The 14,550-nt window shown below is 37.4% G+C and overlaps 1 protein-coding gene across 1 annotated transcript in view; it reads left to right on the top strand.

Annotated features, from left to right (window-relative positions):
• TACR3 (tachykinin receptor 3) overlaps nucleotides 1–14,550 on the top strand; it is a 151,983-nt gene that overhangs the window by 126,552 nt on the left and 10,881 nt on the right. The window lies entirely within an intron of this gene.

The following is a 14,550-nucleotide window of genomic DNA, read 5'->3' on the forward strand; positions in this document are numbered from 1 at the left end:
CAGCATCTATGGACTCAAATGTGGCAACAGTAGTGAGGTTGGCCCAGGATCAGACATTGTTTCGTTCTGCTGTGCATAGGGTCGCTATCAGTCAGTTCCAACTCGATGGCACCTAACAACAACAACAACAAGCCCTTCATATTATCATCTCCATCTATGTCCTTAAAAGTTAGCATCATTGTTGTTGTTAGATGCCATTGAGTTGCTATCAACTCATACCAGCCTATGAACAACAGAATGAAACACTGCCCATTCCTGCACCAACCTCAAAATTGTTGCTACTCTTGAGCCTGTTGTTGTTGCCACTCTGCTAATGAATCTCAATGGGTGTCTTCTTCTTTTTTGGCGTTCTCCACTTTACCAAGCATGATGGTCTTCTACATGCTCCTTCCTGATAATATATCCAAAGTATGAGAGACAAAGTCTAACAATCCCAACGTCTAAAAAGCATAATGACTGTGCTTCTTTGAACACAGATTGGTTTGTTCTTTTGGCAATTCATGGCGCTTTTAATATTCTCCTCCAATATCAAATCTCAAATGCTCTTGAACACTTCAAAGAGGTCTTGTGCAGCAGATTTTCCCAGGGCAATTAATTATTTGATTTTGTGGGTGCTGCTTTCGTGAGTGTTGATGGTGGAGCTGAGCAAAATGACGTTTTTGACAACTTCTATCTTTTCTCCATTTATATGGATTTTTGTTTTCTTTACATTGAACCCATACAGAAGGGTGTGGTCTTTGATCTTCATCAGTGTTTCAAGTCCTCTTCGCTTTCAGCAAGCAAGGTTGTATCATCTGCGTATTACAGGTTGTTAATGAGTCTTCATCCATTCCTGATGCCACATGATTCTACACGTAGTCCAGCATCTTGGATTGTTTGCTGGAGACAGATTGAATAATTATGGTGAAAGTATACAACCCTGTCTCACACCTTTCCTAATTTTAAACCATTGAGTGTTCCCATGGTCTGTTCTAACAACTGCCTCTTGCTCTATGCACAGGTTTCTCAGGAACACAATTAAGTGTTCTGGAATACTCATTTCCCATGATGTTGTCCATAGCTTATCATGATACACACAATCGAAAAGCTTTGCATTGTCAATAAAGCACAAGTAAACATCTTGCTGGTATTTCTGCTTTCAGCCAAAATCCATCTTACTTCAGCAAGGCTATCCCTCATTCCATGTCCCTGTCTGAATCCAGCCTGAATCCAGCAATTCTCTATCAGTGTACTACTGCAGCTGTCCTTGAACTATGCACAGAAAGATTTTACTTGATATTATATGTAGCATAGTGGTTCCAAATCGGACTGTGAACCGCAAGATCAGCAGTTCGAAAGTACCACCTGTTCCGTGGGAGAAAGATTTCTGCTTCTGTAAAGATTTACAGCATTGGAAAACCTGTACAGGGTCACTATGAGTCGGAATTGACTCCACAGTACATAACCACCAACCACCATGATATCAATGATATTGTCTGATGATTTGTGCATTCTAATGGGTCACCTCACTTTGGAATGGCACAAATAAGAATTACTTCCAATCAGTAGGCCAGGTGGCTCTCAGACTTCTTGGTTGTATCAGTTTGTTGAAAGATGTCAACTTGTATTCCATCAATTCCTGGAGCCTTGTTCTTTGCCAATGTCTTCAGTGCATCTTGGACTTTTTCCTTCAGCGTCTTTGGCTCTTGATCACATGCTACCTCTTGAAATGGTTGAACATTAACCATTTCTTTTTGACACAGTGTGTAATTCTTCCATCTTCTTTTGATACTTTCTGCAACATTCAATATTTTTCCCATAGAATTCTCCAATGTTTCAAGTCAAGGCATGATTTTTCTTTTTTTTTCTTCAGTTCTTTCAGATTAATAAATGCTGAACATGTTCTTCCCTTTTGATTTTCTAACTGCAGTTATTTGCACATTTTATTATATTTGACTTTGTCTTCTCAAGCTTCCCTTTGAAATTCTCTACTCAGTTTTTTCACTTTCTCATTCTTCCATCTGCTTTAGCAACTTTTTGCTAGAGAGCAAGTTCAGAGTCTCTAGATTTCTAATTGTTGTTGCCAAGTTCCATCTTGTCTGTCCCAACTCATAGCGACCCTGTGTAGGGTTTCTGAGGAGCAGCTGGTGAGCCTGAACCACCTACTTAAACTTTATTATATACACTGATTGTTATTGTTGTTAAGTGTCCTCAAGTCGGTATCAACTCAAGGTGACCTTGTATAGGGTTTCTGAGGAGCAGCTGGTGAGCTTGAACTGCCAACCTTGCACATTATCCCACAGTTCCACACCAGGGGCAGAGTCACAGTGTGGCACCTTAAGATAAGCACTCTACCTCAAAGGCAGTTTGAACCATAAGGTCAGCAGTTCAAACTCAGCAGCAGCTCCTCAGAAACCCTTCGCAGGATCACTATAAGTGGGGACTAAGTCCATGGCCCTTAACAACAATTATATAATCCACTATTCTGGTGTGACACTGCAGGATAAGAACTGGATTGCTAATCACTTTATCTGCTATTCAAACCCATCAGCTGCTCCTCTTAAACCTATACAGGGTCGCTATGAGTAGGAAATTTCTTGATTGCACTTAGCAACAACAAACAATAATTATATATCCTATGTTGAATACTTACATTGTGAATTATATGATGTAAAGTTCTGATTGCTATTATCTCTCTCTGAAAAAAAAACTGTTGGACTTGCTAAGTGTCAAGTCAGCTCCAACTCATAAAGACCCTATGTACAACAGAAAGAAACACTGTCTAGTCCTGTGCCATCTTCATAATTGTATTGTTTGAGACTATTTTGCAGCCACTGTGTCAAGTCAATCCATCTCTTTGAAGATCTTCTTTTTCACTGACCATCTCCTTTTCTAAGCCTTTTCCAGGGACTGTTCCCTCTTGATAACCTGTCCAAAGTACTTAAGAGGAGATCTCATCATCCTCGCATCTAAGGAACATTCAGTCTGTACTTATTCCAAATAGATTTGTTTGTTCTTCTGGGAGTCCATGGTGCTTTCATTAATCTTCATAAACACCATAATTCAAATGTTTAAATTCTTCTCTGGTCTTTCTTAGTCACTAACCAAATTTCAGATACATATGAGACAGTTGAACATGTCAGAAGCACCTTAGTGCTTAGTGACAGCTTTGCTCTTTAAACAGGTCTTGTGCAGCAGATTTACCCAGTATACAATATGTTCTTTGATTTCTTGACTGCTGATTCTATAAGCATTAATTGTGAATCCAAGTAAAATGAAATCCTTGACAACTTCAGTTTTTTCTCTATCATGATGTTGCTTATTGGTCCAGTTTTGAGGATTTTTGTTTTCTTACATTGAGTTATAATCCATACTGAAGACTGTCGTCTTTTATCATCAACAATAAATGCATCATATTCTCTTCTCTTTCAGCAAGTAAGTTTGTGCCATCTACATATAACAGGTTGTTAAAGAGCCTTCCTCCAATCTTGATGCTGCATTGTTCTTCCTATAGTTCAGCTTCTCAGAATATTTGCTTAACATACAGGTTAAAAGAGTATAGTGAAAGCATACAACCCTGACACACACTTTTCTTTACTTTAAAACATTCAGTATCCTCTTATTCTGTTCTGATGACTCCCTTTTGGTCTATGTACAGGTTCCACATGAGCAATATTAAGTATTCTGGAATTCTCATTCTTTGCAATGTTCCTTAATCTGCTATGATAACACAGTTGAATGCCATTTTATAGTCAAAGAAACATAAATAAAAATTTTTTCTACTACTCTCTGCTTTCAGCAAAGATCCAACTAATGTCGACAATGATGTACTTCATTCCATGTTCTCTTCTGATTCAGCTTGAACTTCTGTAGCTTTCTATCAATGTCTATTTAAAAGTTTCTGCAAGTATTTTTAATTATCTTTAACAAAATTCTCCATGCCTGTGTTATGAATTATATGATTCCATAATGTCCACATTTTGTAGATTCACCTTTTCTTGTAATGGGCATAAATATGGATCTCTTCCAGTTGGTTGGCCAGGTAGCTCTCTTCCAAATATCTTGGCAGACTCTAGTGGATGTTTCCACTACTTTGTTGAAACATTTCAATTGGTATTCCATCAGTTCCTGAAGCATTGTGTTTCAATAATACTTTCAGTGCAGCTTGGACTTCTTCCTTCAATATCATTGATTCTTGATCATATACTACTTACTAAAATGATAGCATGTTAACCAATTATTTTGGTACTGTGACTCTGTGTATTCCTTGCCTTGTGTAATATTTTGTTTAAAGAATCCTTTAATACTGCAACTCAGGGTTTGTATTTTTCTTCAGTTCTTTTAGACTGAGAAATACTGAGCCTGTTCTTCCCTTTTGGCTTTCATCATCAGTTCTTTGTATATTTCTGGAGTTTTAAAATTTTACTATTGAGATCTTTTACTTCATCATTTCTTCCATTCATTTTAGCTACACTGTGTTCAAGAACAAGTTTCATCTCTCTTCTGTTACACACTTTAGTCTTTTCTTTCTTTCCTATCTTTTGACTTTTTGATTTCTTCATGGATGAAATTCTTGATGTCATTGAATAATTCACCTGGTCTTCAGTCATTAGTGTTTAATGTGCCATATTTGTTCCTGAGGATGTCTATAAATTTAGGTCAATATATACAAGGTCCCTGTAGGATAAACACTAGACTGTGAACCACAATCTTGACTATTCAAAACCACTAGCTGTTCCTTGGAAGCACTGTACAGTGTCACTATGAGTCTGAATTGACTTGACAGCACTTCACAACAATAACCACATACTCAAGGTCATATTGTGGCTTTGTGGACTTGTTTTAATTTTCTTCAGTTTCAGCCTGATCTTGTATATGAGCAATTAATTATCTGTTACACATTTAGTCATATCCTTATTTTGACTGATTGTGTTGATGCTTCTCCATCATCTCTTCCCGCTGAAACAGTCAATTTGATTTCTGTGTATTTAACTGGTGAGGTACACATGAATAGTAACCACTTATGTTGTTGAAAAAAAGGTATTTATAATGAATAAGTCATTGGCCTTGGAAAAATTCTATCATGTACTTTCTAGAGTCATTTCTAACCCCAAGGTCATATTTTCCAAGTACTGATTCTTCCTCTTCACTATTAATGTTTGCATTCCAAATATCAATAATAATCTATATTTCTAGATTACATGTTTGATCAATTTCAAACTAAAGAAATTGGTAGAATTCTTTAGTTTCTTTGTTATTGACTTTAGTGGTTAATGATAAAATTCAATAATAGTTGCATTAATTGGTCTTCCTTGTAGGCATATGGATATTATCCTTCACAGACAGCATTTTGCTTCAGTATAGAGCTTCACATATTCTTATTTACACTGAATATGCCACCATTCCACTTGAATTTGTCATTTCTGGCACAGTAAACTATAAGATTGTATTATTCAAAATGGTAAATTTGGGTCCACTTTAGCTCACTAATATTTTGGTTATCAGTTTGTGATACAAAAAACTCACTTCCATTGATATGTTTCCAAGTCATAACAACTCTTTATAAGGATTTCTAATGCTGTAAATTTATGTTAGCAGAAAGTCTCATCTTTCTCCCTGGTAAGTTACTGTGACTGGTAGATTGTTGTTCTTGTTGTTGTTAGGTGCCATCTAGTCAGTACCGACTCATAGAAACCTTATGTTAGTTAAGGCTTTTTGTCAACTTGACTGGGCCAGGATTCTGAATGGTTTATATGTTAGGATGCAGTAATCACCCATGATGATATCTAATATAATACAATCATTTCCAAGATAATATCTGCTCTGAGCAGTCAATCAAATTAAAGGGAGTTTCCTCAGAGTTGTGAACTGCAATGCATTTTATTTTATAAGAGATGAAAGGAGAAATAAATGAGCAGAAAAAAAAAAGACCTACTACCACCAAAAACTACCACTCATCTGTTAGTTTGTCGTACTGTGGTGGCTTGTGAGTTGCTGTGATTCTGGAAGCTATGCCAACGGCATTTTAAATACCTGCAGGGTCACCCATGGTGGACAGGTTTCAGATGAGCTTCCAGATGAAGACAGACTAGGAAGGAGTGACAAACCACTTGCAAATATTTAGTCACTGAAAACCTTATGAATAGCAGAGAAACACTGTCAGATATAGTGCCGGAAAATGAGCCCCTCAGATTCAAAGGCACTCAAAATGCGACTGAGGAAGAGCAGCCTCTTCAAAGTAGAGTTGACCATGATGACGCAAATGGAGTAAAGCCTGTGGGAGAAAAGCCCTTAGGACCTTCTTTTGCTGATGGAGCACAACTCAAAATGAAGAGAAACAGCTGTAAAGATCCATTGAAAATCGGATGGCCAAACTTCGTCTTTCATACTTAGGGCATATTGTCAGGAGGGACCAGTCGCTGGAGAAGGATATCATGTTTTGTAAGGTGGAGAGTCAGAGAAAAAGAGGAAGACCCCCTGAGAGATGGATTGGCCAAGTGGAGCATCAGTGGAATCAAGTGTGGCAACAAAAGTCAGGTTGGCCCAGGATTGGGCAGTGTTTCATTCTGCTGTGAATAAGGTTTTTATTGAAATGGGTCCTAATCAATCATTTGTTGTTGTTGTTAAGTGTCGTCGAGTCAGTTTTGACCCATAGTGTCCCTGTATTGAGTTTCTGAGGAGCAGCTGGTGAACTTGAACCACCGACCTTGCAGTCCAAATGGCTTTGCAATCTGGCACATTAACACACAGGGCCACACCAGAACTGAAGTCAATCATTAAGATACCAGAAACACAGATATAGAAATCTACTTCTATTATTTCCATAAACCAGAGAATGTGTTTATAACTATTTTCTGTCATAATTCTCTTCCTTATAAAATAAATAAAGCCAATCAGCTCTGTTCCTTTAGCGGTGAATACCTAAGTATGGTAACAAACAAGCCCTTTCCTTTCATCAAAGTAGCCATTCTTCAATCTAAGCTCAAGTGACAGAATATATAGGGTTTTGAGTCTTAACAACCAGGAAGAATCTGTCATTTCACACAGCAATCAGGCATTCAGTTTACTTGTTATTCTTAACTACTACAAAGGAATTCATGTGGAAAACAGTGCCTGTGAGGAAAGCCATAACTTCAAAAAGGTCATGAAAAAATGGAATTAAGCAAATATTTTTACATACACTTTTTGATGACCCCTCGCATACCTAATCCCTTTTCTGTCTAGTTAGTTTTGACTCGTGGCAACCCTTTGTATTCCAGAGTATAGTTGCTGTACAGGTTTTCTTAACTACAATTTTCACAGATGCAGTTTGACAGGGCTTGTTTCCACTGCACCACTGGGTAGGTTCAAATCATTAATCCTGTGGTTAGTTGACAAGCACAAAGCATTTGCACCACCTTGGGATCCTGGTGTGGCACTGAAGGAAAAGCAATGGCCTGATGGCAAGGATGATTTGAATTGCAAGGTTCATGGTTCAAAGCCCCTCTTGGAAACCTATGCAAGGTCACTATGTGTCCAAAGTGAATCACTAGCACAGGTTTGGGGTTTATGTATGTATGTATATATGTATGTATTTGTTGGAGTCCTGGTGTGGTACTGTGGGCTAATGCACTGGACTGCAAGGTCAGTTTGGACCACAGTGCCGGTGGTTCAAGCTCACTAGGTACTCCTCATAAACCCTATACAGGGTAGCTATGGGTCAGTACCCACAGAATGACACTTAGCAACAACATAAAGCATATGAGTCCTGGTGTGGTGCTGTAGGATTAGCACTGGACTGCAAGGTGGCTTTGAACTGCAATGTCAATGGTCCAAATTCACCAGACACTCCTCAACAACCCTATACACAGGGTTGCTCTGAGTCAGAACTGACTCAACAGCCCTTAACAACAACAGCATAACCTAAGAAGGAACCCAAGTGGTGTAGTGAATTACATGTTGGAGATTCAATGTTAGAAGTGCAAACCAACCAAATATTCTGAAGGAGAAAGATAACCCTATCTGCTCCTATAAAGATTTACAGTTCAGAAACCCCAAGGAGTAGTTCTGCTCTGTCCTTTAGAGTTGTTACAGGTTGGAACTGACTTGATGACAATAGGTTTGATTTTGGTTTTATATAATCTGGTTATTGTTGTTCTTGTTAAGTGCTGTCGGGTTGATTCTGACCCATAGTGACCCGGCATAGGGTTTCCAAGGCTGTAAATCTTTAGGGGAGCAGAAAGCCTCACCTTTCTTAAGTGTAACCACTGTAGTTTTGAATTGCTGACCTTGAGATTAGAAGCCCAATTTGTAACCACTACACTACCAGAGCTCCTATATAACCTTGTGGGGTTGGTAATATACTGTAGAGTTGGTTCCAACTCACAGCAACCAAGTATAGGGTTTCCAAGGCTGTAAATTTTTACAGGAGCAGAAAGCCTCATCTTTCTATCTCGGAACAGTTAGTAGTTTCCAACTGCTGACCGTGAGATTAGCAGGCCAACTCATAACCACAATGCTACAGAATTTCTTTATGTAACCTAAGAGATGCTTAATTGAAGGAAGGGGAGATAATTTATAACACATTTTTGTTCATCTTTTGCATCTGAAAACATGCAAGCTACAGTCAATGCAAACTATTCTGTAGATGTTTATTTTCACTGAGACACTACACAGTATTTTGCCTCCTACTTTACTGAAAGAGCCCAGATCCCTATCATCCTCAGCATTGCATTTTTTTCTTCTGTTTTTGTCCATCATTCTCATCTTCTTAAGCCTTGGAAAAAGGAGTTTCCTAAACCTCTAAGAGCATTTATTTCTAACCAATTTTTATTCCCCTTGCAATAAAATACATTATTTTTTAGTCCTATCAAGTTAGCCTTTTAGTGGCCACATTCTTTTCTTTGGCTTTAGATAATTGTAGGTCTGAAAATCTTACAATGATGATTACATAGGTCTGAAGTGAGATATGCTCAGATAGAGTAGCCAGTCATTTGAGATTAAAAAAAAAAAGATGACATTTTTCCAAGGACAAAGTTCAAAAAGGTTGAGTAAAAAGAGAAATGTTTTCTCGCAGAAAAACAGGAAAGAAGTGAAATAAGTGATATTACATTTTGGGGACTCAATCAATGAGACATAATGAAGTATGATTTATTGAATGTAAAACCCAGTTGATAATATACATTTTTTTAAGAAATTGCATATCCAGCAGGTAAAAAAATAAAAATAAAGCATCACCTATGAAATATAAAAATGAAACAATGCAAAAGCATTATAAAACACAAACAAGCATTTTCTAAATATCAATACAGACACACATAGGTTATTTGTTTGAGTTTGACATAATATTATATAGGCATTGCTTTAGGTTTTTAATTATATATAGTAGGTCTGGCAGCATAGTGGTTACGAATTGGGCTGTGAACCACAAGGTCAGCAGTTTGAAACTACCAACTATTCCGAGGGAGAAAGATGAGGCTTTCTGCTCCCGTAAAGATTTACAGCCTCGGAAATCCTGTACAGGGTCGCTATGAGTCAGAAACGACTCCATGGCACATAACAACAACAGTAGTACTAGCAGTTTGGTGCTATCGAGTCAGTACTGACTCATAGCAATCCTATGTACAACAGAGCAAAACACTGCCTGGTCCTGGGCCAACCTCACAATTGCTCTTAAGCTTGAAACTATTGCTGCTGCCACTATGCCAATCCATCTCACTGAGGGTCTTCCTCTTTTTTCTCTGACCTTCCATTTATCCAACATGATATCTTTCTTGACCTCAGTGAGTGATCCCTCCTGAAAATATGTCTGAAGAATGAGAGACAAAGTTTGGCCATCCTAGCTTCCAAGGAGCTCTCTGGCTGTACTTCTTCAACACAAATTTGTTTCTTTTGGGAGTCCATGGTACTTTCATTATTCTCCTCCAACACCATAACTCAAATGCATCAATTCTTCTACATTCTTCCTTATTCACTGTCCAACTTTCACACGCATACGAGGTTATTGAAAATACCAAGGCTTGGGTCAGGCACACCTTAGTCCTCAAAGTGATATCTTTGTTCTTCAATACTTTAAACAGGTTTTGTAGAGAAGATTTGACTAATGCAATACTTTATTTGATTTCTTGACTCCTACTTCAATGAGTGTTGATGGTTGATGAGAGCAAAATGAAGTCTATGACAACTTCAATCTTTTCTCCATGGATAAGAATGTTAATAAGAATGTTGCTTATTGGTCCAGTGGTGAGGATTTTTATTTCCTTTACACTGAGGTGTAACTCGTACTGAAGCCTGTGGTCCTTTTCACTTTCAGCTAGCAAGTCGCATCACCTGCATATCACAGGTTGTTATTGAATCTTCCTCTATTCCTGATGCCACGTTTTCTTCATATAACCCAGATTCTTGGATTATTTGCTCAGCATACAGGTTGAATAAGTATGGTGAAAGAATGCAACCTAGCATACACCTTTCCTAATTTTAAACCATTCAATGCCCTCTTGTTCTCTCAAACAACTGCCTCTTGGTCTATGGACAGTTTCCTCATGAGCACAATTAAGTGTTCTGGAATACTCATACTTTGCAATGTTGGCCATAGCTTATTATGATCCACACAACTGAAAGACTTTGCATAGTCAATGAAGCACAGGTCAACATCTTTCTGGTATTCTCTGCTCTCTGTCAAGACACATCTGACGTCAGCAATGATATTCCTGGTTCCACATCCTCTTCTGGATCCAGCCTGAACATCTGGAAGTAGAACTTTACTCACATGGGATATAAATGATATTGTCTGATGATTTTCACATTCTGTTGGGTCACCTCCTTTTGGAATGACACAAGTACAGATCCCTTTCAATCAGCCAGGTAGTTGTCTTTCAAATTTCTTGACATAGATGAATGAGTCCCTCCAGTGCCGCCTCACTTTCTTGAAAGATTTCAATTTGTGTTCCATCAATTCCTGGTGCCTTGTTCTTTTCCAATGCCTTAAATGCACCTTGGACTTCTTCCTTCAGGATCATTAGGTCTTGTTCATATACTCTTGAAATGGTTGAACATTGACCATTTCCTTTTGATACAGGGACTCTTTTTATTCCTTCCATCTTCTTGTGATGCTTTCTGCATCAGATTTTAAATATAATTGGAATGTTTCTTTTCTTTAAATACATCACTATTTTTTAAGGTGTTGCCTTAAGTAAAAGACTGGGCATCTTGTTTTGATGCAGCTAATCTAAGATATCAGAAGTTAAAGCACATTCTAAATATTTCAAGCATGTCAGGGAGCACCTGGGTGACTCAAATGGGCACACTGACTACTAGTCAAAAGGTTGGTGGCTCAAACCTACCCAGTGACACCTCAGAAGACAGGCTTGGCTATCTGCTTCTGAAAATCATAGTCTTGAAAAACATATAGATCTACTCAGCACACATAGGGTATCTATGAGTCTGAATTGACAGGTGGCAACCAACAATAATAAAACTTATAAGACTATACTGTGGTAGTTAATTATTTCTCTAGTTCTCATCACAAAGATGAATTTCTTTTACGTAAATGTGTTTTCTTCCATAGATTCCCTACCTATTCTCCCAAGGTGTACAAAGACTACATGCATTCCAATGAATGTAGTAACTATATAAAATGTCCTCATCAAATTGTTTGAAAATTTAATATTAATTTTGAAGGAGCAAAGTCATAATAACATAATAGCTTTAAAAAATCATAAGAACAAGTCAAATGTTGAGATCTTTTGTAGATGCTTAAACTTGCCAGGAAGCCAGTCAATGGAGGAAAAAAAAACAAGTTTAATTCATGACTCTAAGAAAAGCTTTGCAGATCAGGAGTTTCCATATTAATAGGACCCCAGCTGAGATTTCAAAGGCAGCTATTGAACTTCCTCATCTTTCTCTTCTCCCTGGGCCTGGGATAGGGGAACTAATATCCTACAAATGTGGTCTATCTTTTCTATAAGACCGTCTCTGAGATAGGCTAATTCTGCAGGCAGTTCGGGTATCTTTAAGATTCTCGGCCTGAAATATGAAATTTCTATTAATTTATCCAGCAATAGATTTCAGATGCTTTTGAGGCCACTCAAAGTTTTCTTGTATTGAGGGATCTTTTCAAGCACTACCCACAGAGGTATACAAGCAGTCCAATAAGACAGGCAGAAATGATGGAAGCTTTCTCTGGCATATAGGAGTGTATTGAACTCTCTTGTTTTCTCACTGAATGGACTGAAAACTCCTAATGTTGAACTAAGAAACTAATAACCAAGTGTTGAACAATTCTTGGGGCCCTGCAACTCTTTAAGAAGAGCCTTTCTTTTGATTCTAGAAGACTTGCATATTTATTTCCTTCTCAGAACCCTAGCACATTGATTTCCTCTACTAGAACACTCTTCTCATCTCTTTGCTTGCACCTGACATAAAAGTGACTAAGTCTGAAGTTACTGTCAAAATCCAGTTAATCTTCTGAGCCATTCTGCACTTTCTTCACAGGTATTAATTACTAAGTTCTTATTCTTCACTTGAAGCAGAATTTCTCAAGCATAGGCTGTGACAGTAAAGCAGCAAAAAACAATCTAAAGAGTTAGTAAAATGATGTTATAATTTTTTATGCATTTCATTGAAAGTGATTTTTTTGTTTTATTCCTATAATTTTACTCTTGAGATCACATTTTTAACTTATTAATGTGTGTCTGTAAATAAATAGACCAGTGAATTCTTATTGAATTTACCTTGCCTTATCTTAAAATAATCTCCTTTGCTAGTAAATACAGAGAACCAACTAAATCTGTGGTACATTTTCTTGTCAGAAACTATTTGACTGAAAAGAAACTGTGTAGGGAATTATCTTGAAGCAGTGGTGGTAGCCTCTAAGAACACTAAAAAACAAGCTATCTAAGAGGTCACAAAATAGAAAGGCTCACAAAAGAAACTGAGTTGCTTGACTCACACAATTTATTAAAATAATATCAAATATATAGCAAGAAGCAAGGAAAAACATATAGAGGAGTTTGGCACATTTAAAAGATACAAGCAGGATTTTTGTTGTTGTTATTGTTAGATTCCATCAAGTCAGGAAACATTGAAATTGTCAGAGTTCATTTTGCTTAGATTCAAACTCATGACTACCCTATGCATAACAGAACCAAACATTGTCTGATCCTGTGCAATTCTCACAATTATTTTTATGTTTGAGTCCATTTTTGCAGCCACCGTGTCAATCCATCTTGCTAGGCATCTTCCCCTTTTTCACCGACCTTCTACTTTACCAAGTATGATGTCATTCTCCAGGGATTGGTCCCTTCTGACAATAAGTCCAAAATATTAGTGTCTTGCCCTCCCTGCTTCCAAATAGCATTCTAATTATATTCTCCCAAACCAGATTTGTATGTTCCTCTGGTATGATACTTTCAATATTCTTCTCAAGCACTGATTCTTCTCTGGTCTTGCTTATTAATTTTCCAACTTTCACATGTATACAAGGAAATTGAAAATATCATGGCTTCAGTCAAGTAGGCCTTAGTCCACAAACTAACATCTTTACTCTTGAACACTTTAAAAAGATCTTTTGCAGAATATTTGCCCAATGTGGTGCATCATTTGATTTATTGCATGCTGCTTCCATGAGCATTGATTGTGAATCCGAGCAAAATGAATTCTGACAACTTCAATCTTTTCTTCATTTATCTGATGTTATTTACTGGTCCAGTTTTGAGGATTTTAGTTTTCTTTATATTGACATGCAAGCCATACTGCAGGCTGTACTCCTTGATATTCACCAGTATTTCAAGTCTTTTTCACTTCAAGCAAACAAGGTATCTACATATCACAAATTGTTAATGAATCTTCCTCCAATCCTGTTGCCAGGTTGTTCTTCCTATAATCCATCTTCTCAAATTATTTGCTCAGTATACAGATTAATTCCATTTGCTTAAAGGATACAAACCTGGTATACACCTTTCCTGACTTTAAACCATTCAATATTCCCTTGTTCTGTTAGAACAATTGCCTCTTGATCTATATACAGGTTCTTTATAAGGACAGTTAACTCTTATGGAATACCCATTCTTTGCTATATTATCCAAGTGCTTATGATCCACACAGTTGAATTCTTTTGCATAGTCAATAAAATACAAGTAAACATGATTCTGGTTCAAGCTGGATTCAGAAGAGGCCGGGAAACGAGAGATATAATTGCTGATGTCTGGTGGATCTTGGCTGAAAGCAGAGAATATCAGAAAGATGTTTACCTAGGCTTTATTGACTATGCAAAGGCTTTCGATTGAGTGGATCATGACAAGCTATGGACAACATTGAGAAGTATGAGTATTCCAGAACATTTCATTGTACTTCTGAGGAATCTGTACCTGGACCAAGAAGCAATTATTCGAACAGAGCATGGGAACATTGAAGGTTTTAAAATTGGAAAAGGTGTGCGACAAGGTTGTGTTCTTTCACTATATTTATTCAACCTGTATACTGAGCAAATAATATGAGAAGTTGGGTTCTATGAAGAAAAATATGGCATCAGGATTGGAGAAAGACTCATTAACAACCTGCGATATGCAGATGATACAACCTTGCTTGCTGAAA

The sequence above is a fragment of the Chrysochloris asiatica genome, unplaced genomic scaffold (genome assembly GCF_000296735.1).
Source record: "Chrysochloris asiatica unplaced genomic scaffold, ChrAsi1.0 scaffold00211, whole genome shotgun sequence".
NCBI classification, from domain to species: Eukaryota; Metazoa; Chordata; class Mammalia; order Afrosoricida; family Chrysochloridae; genus Chrysochloris; species Chrysochloris asiatica.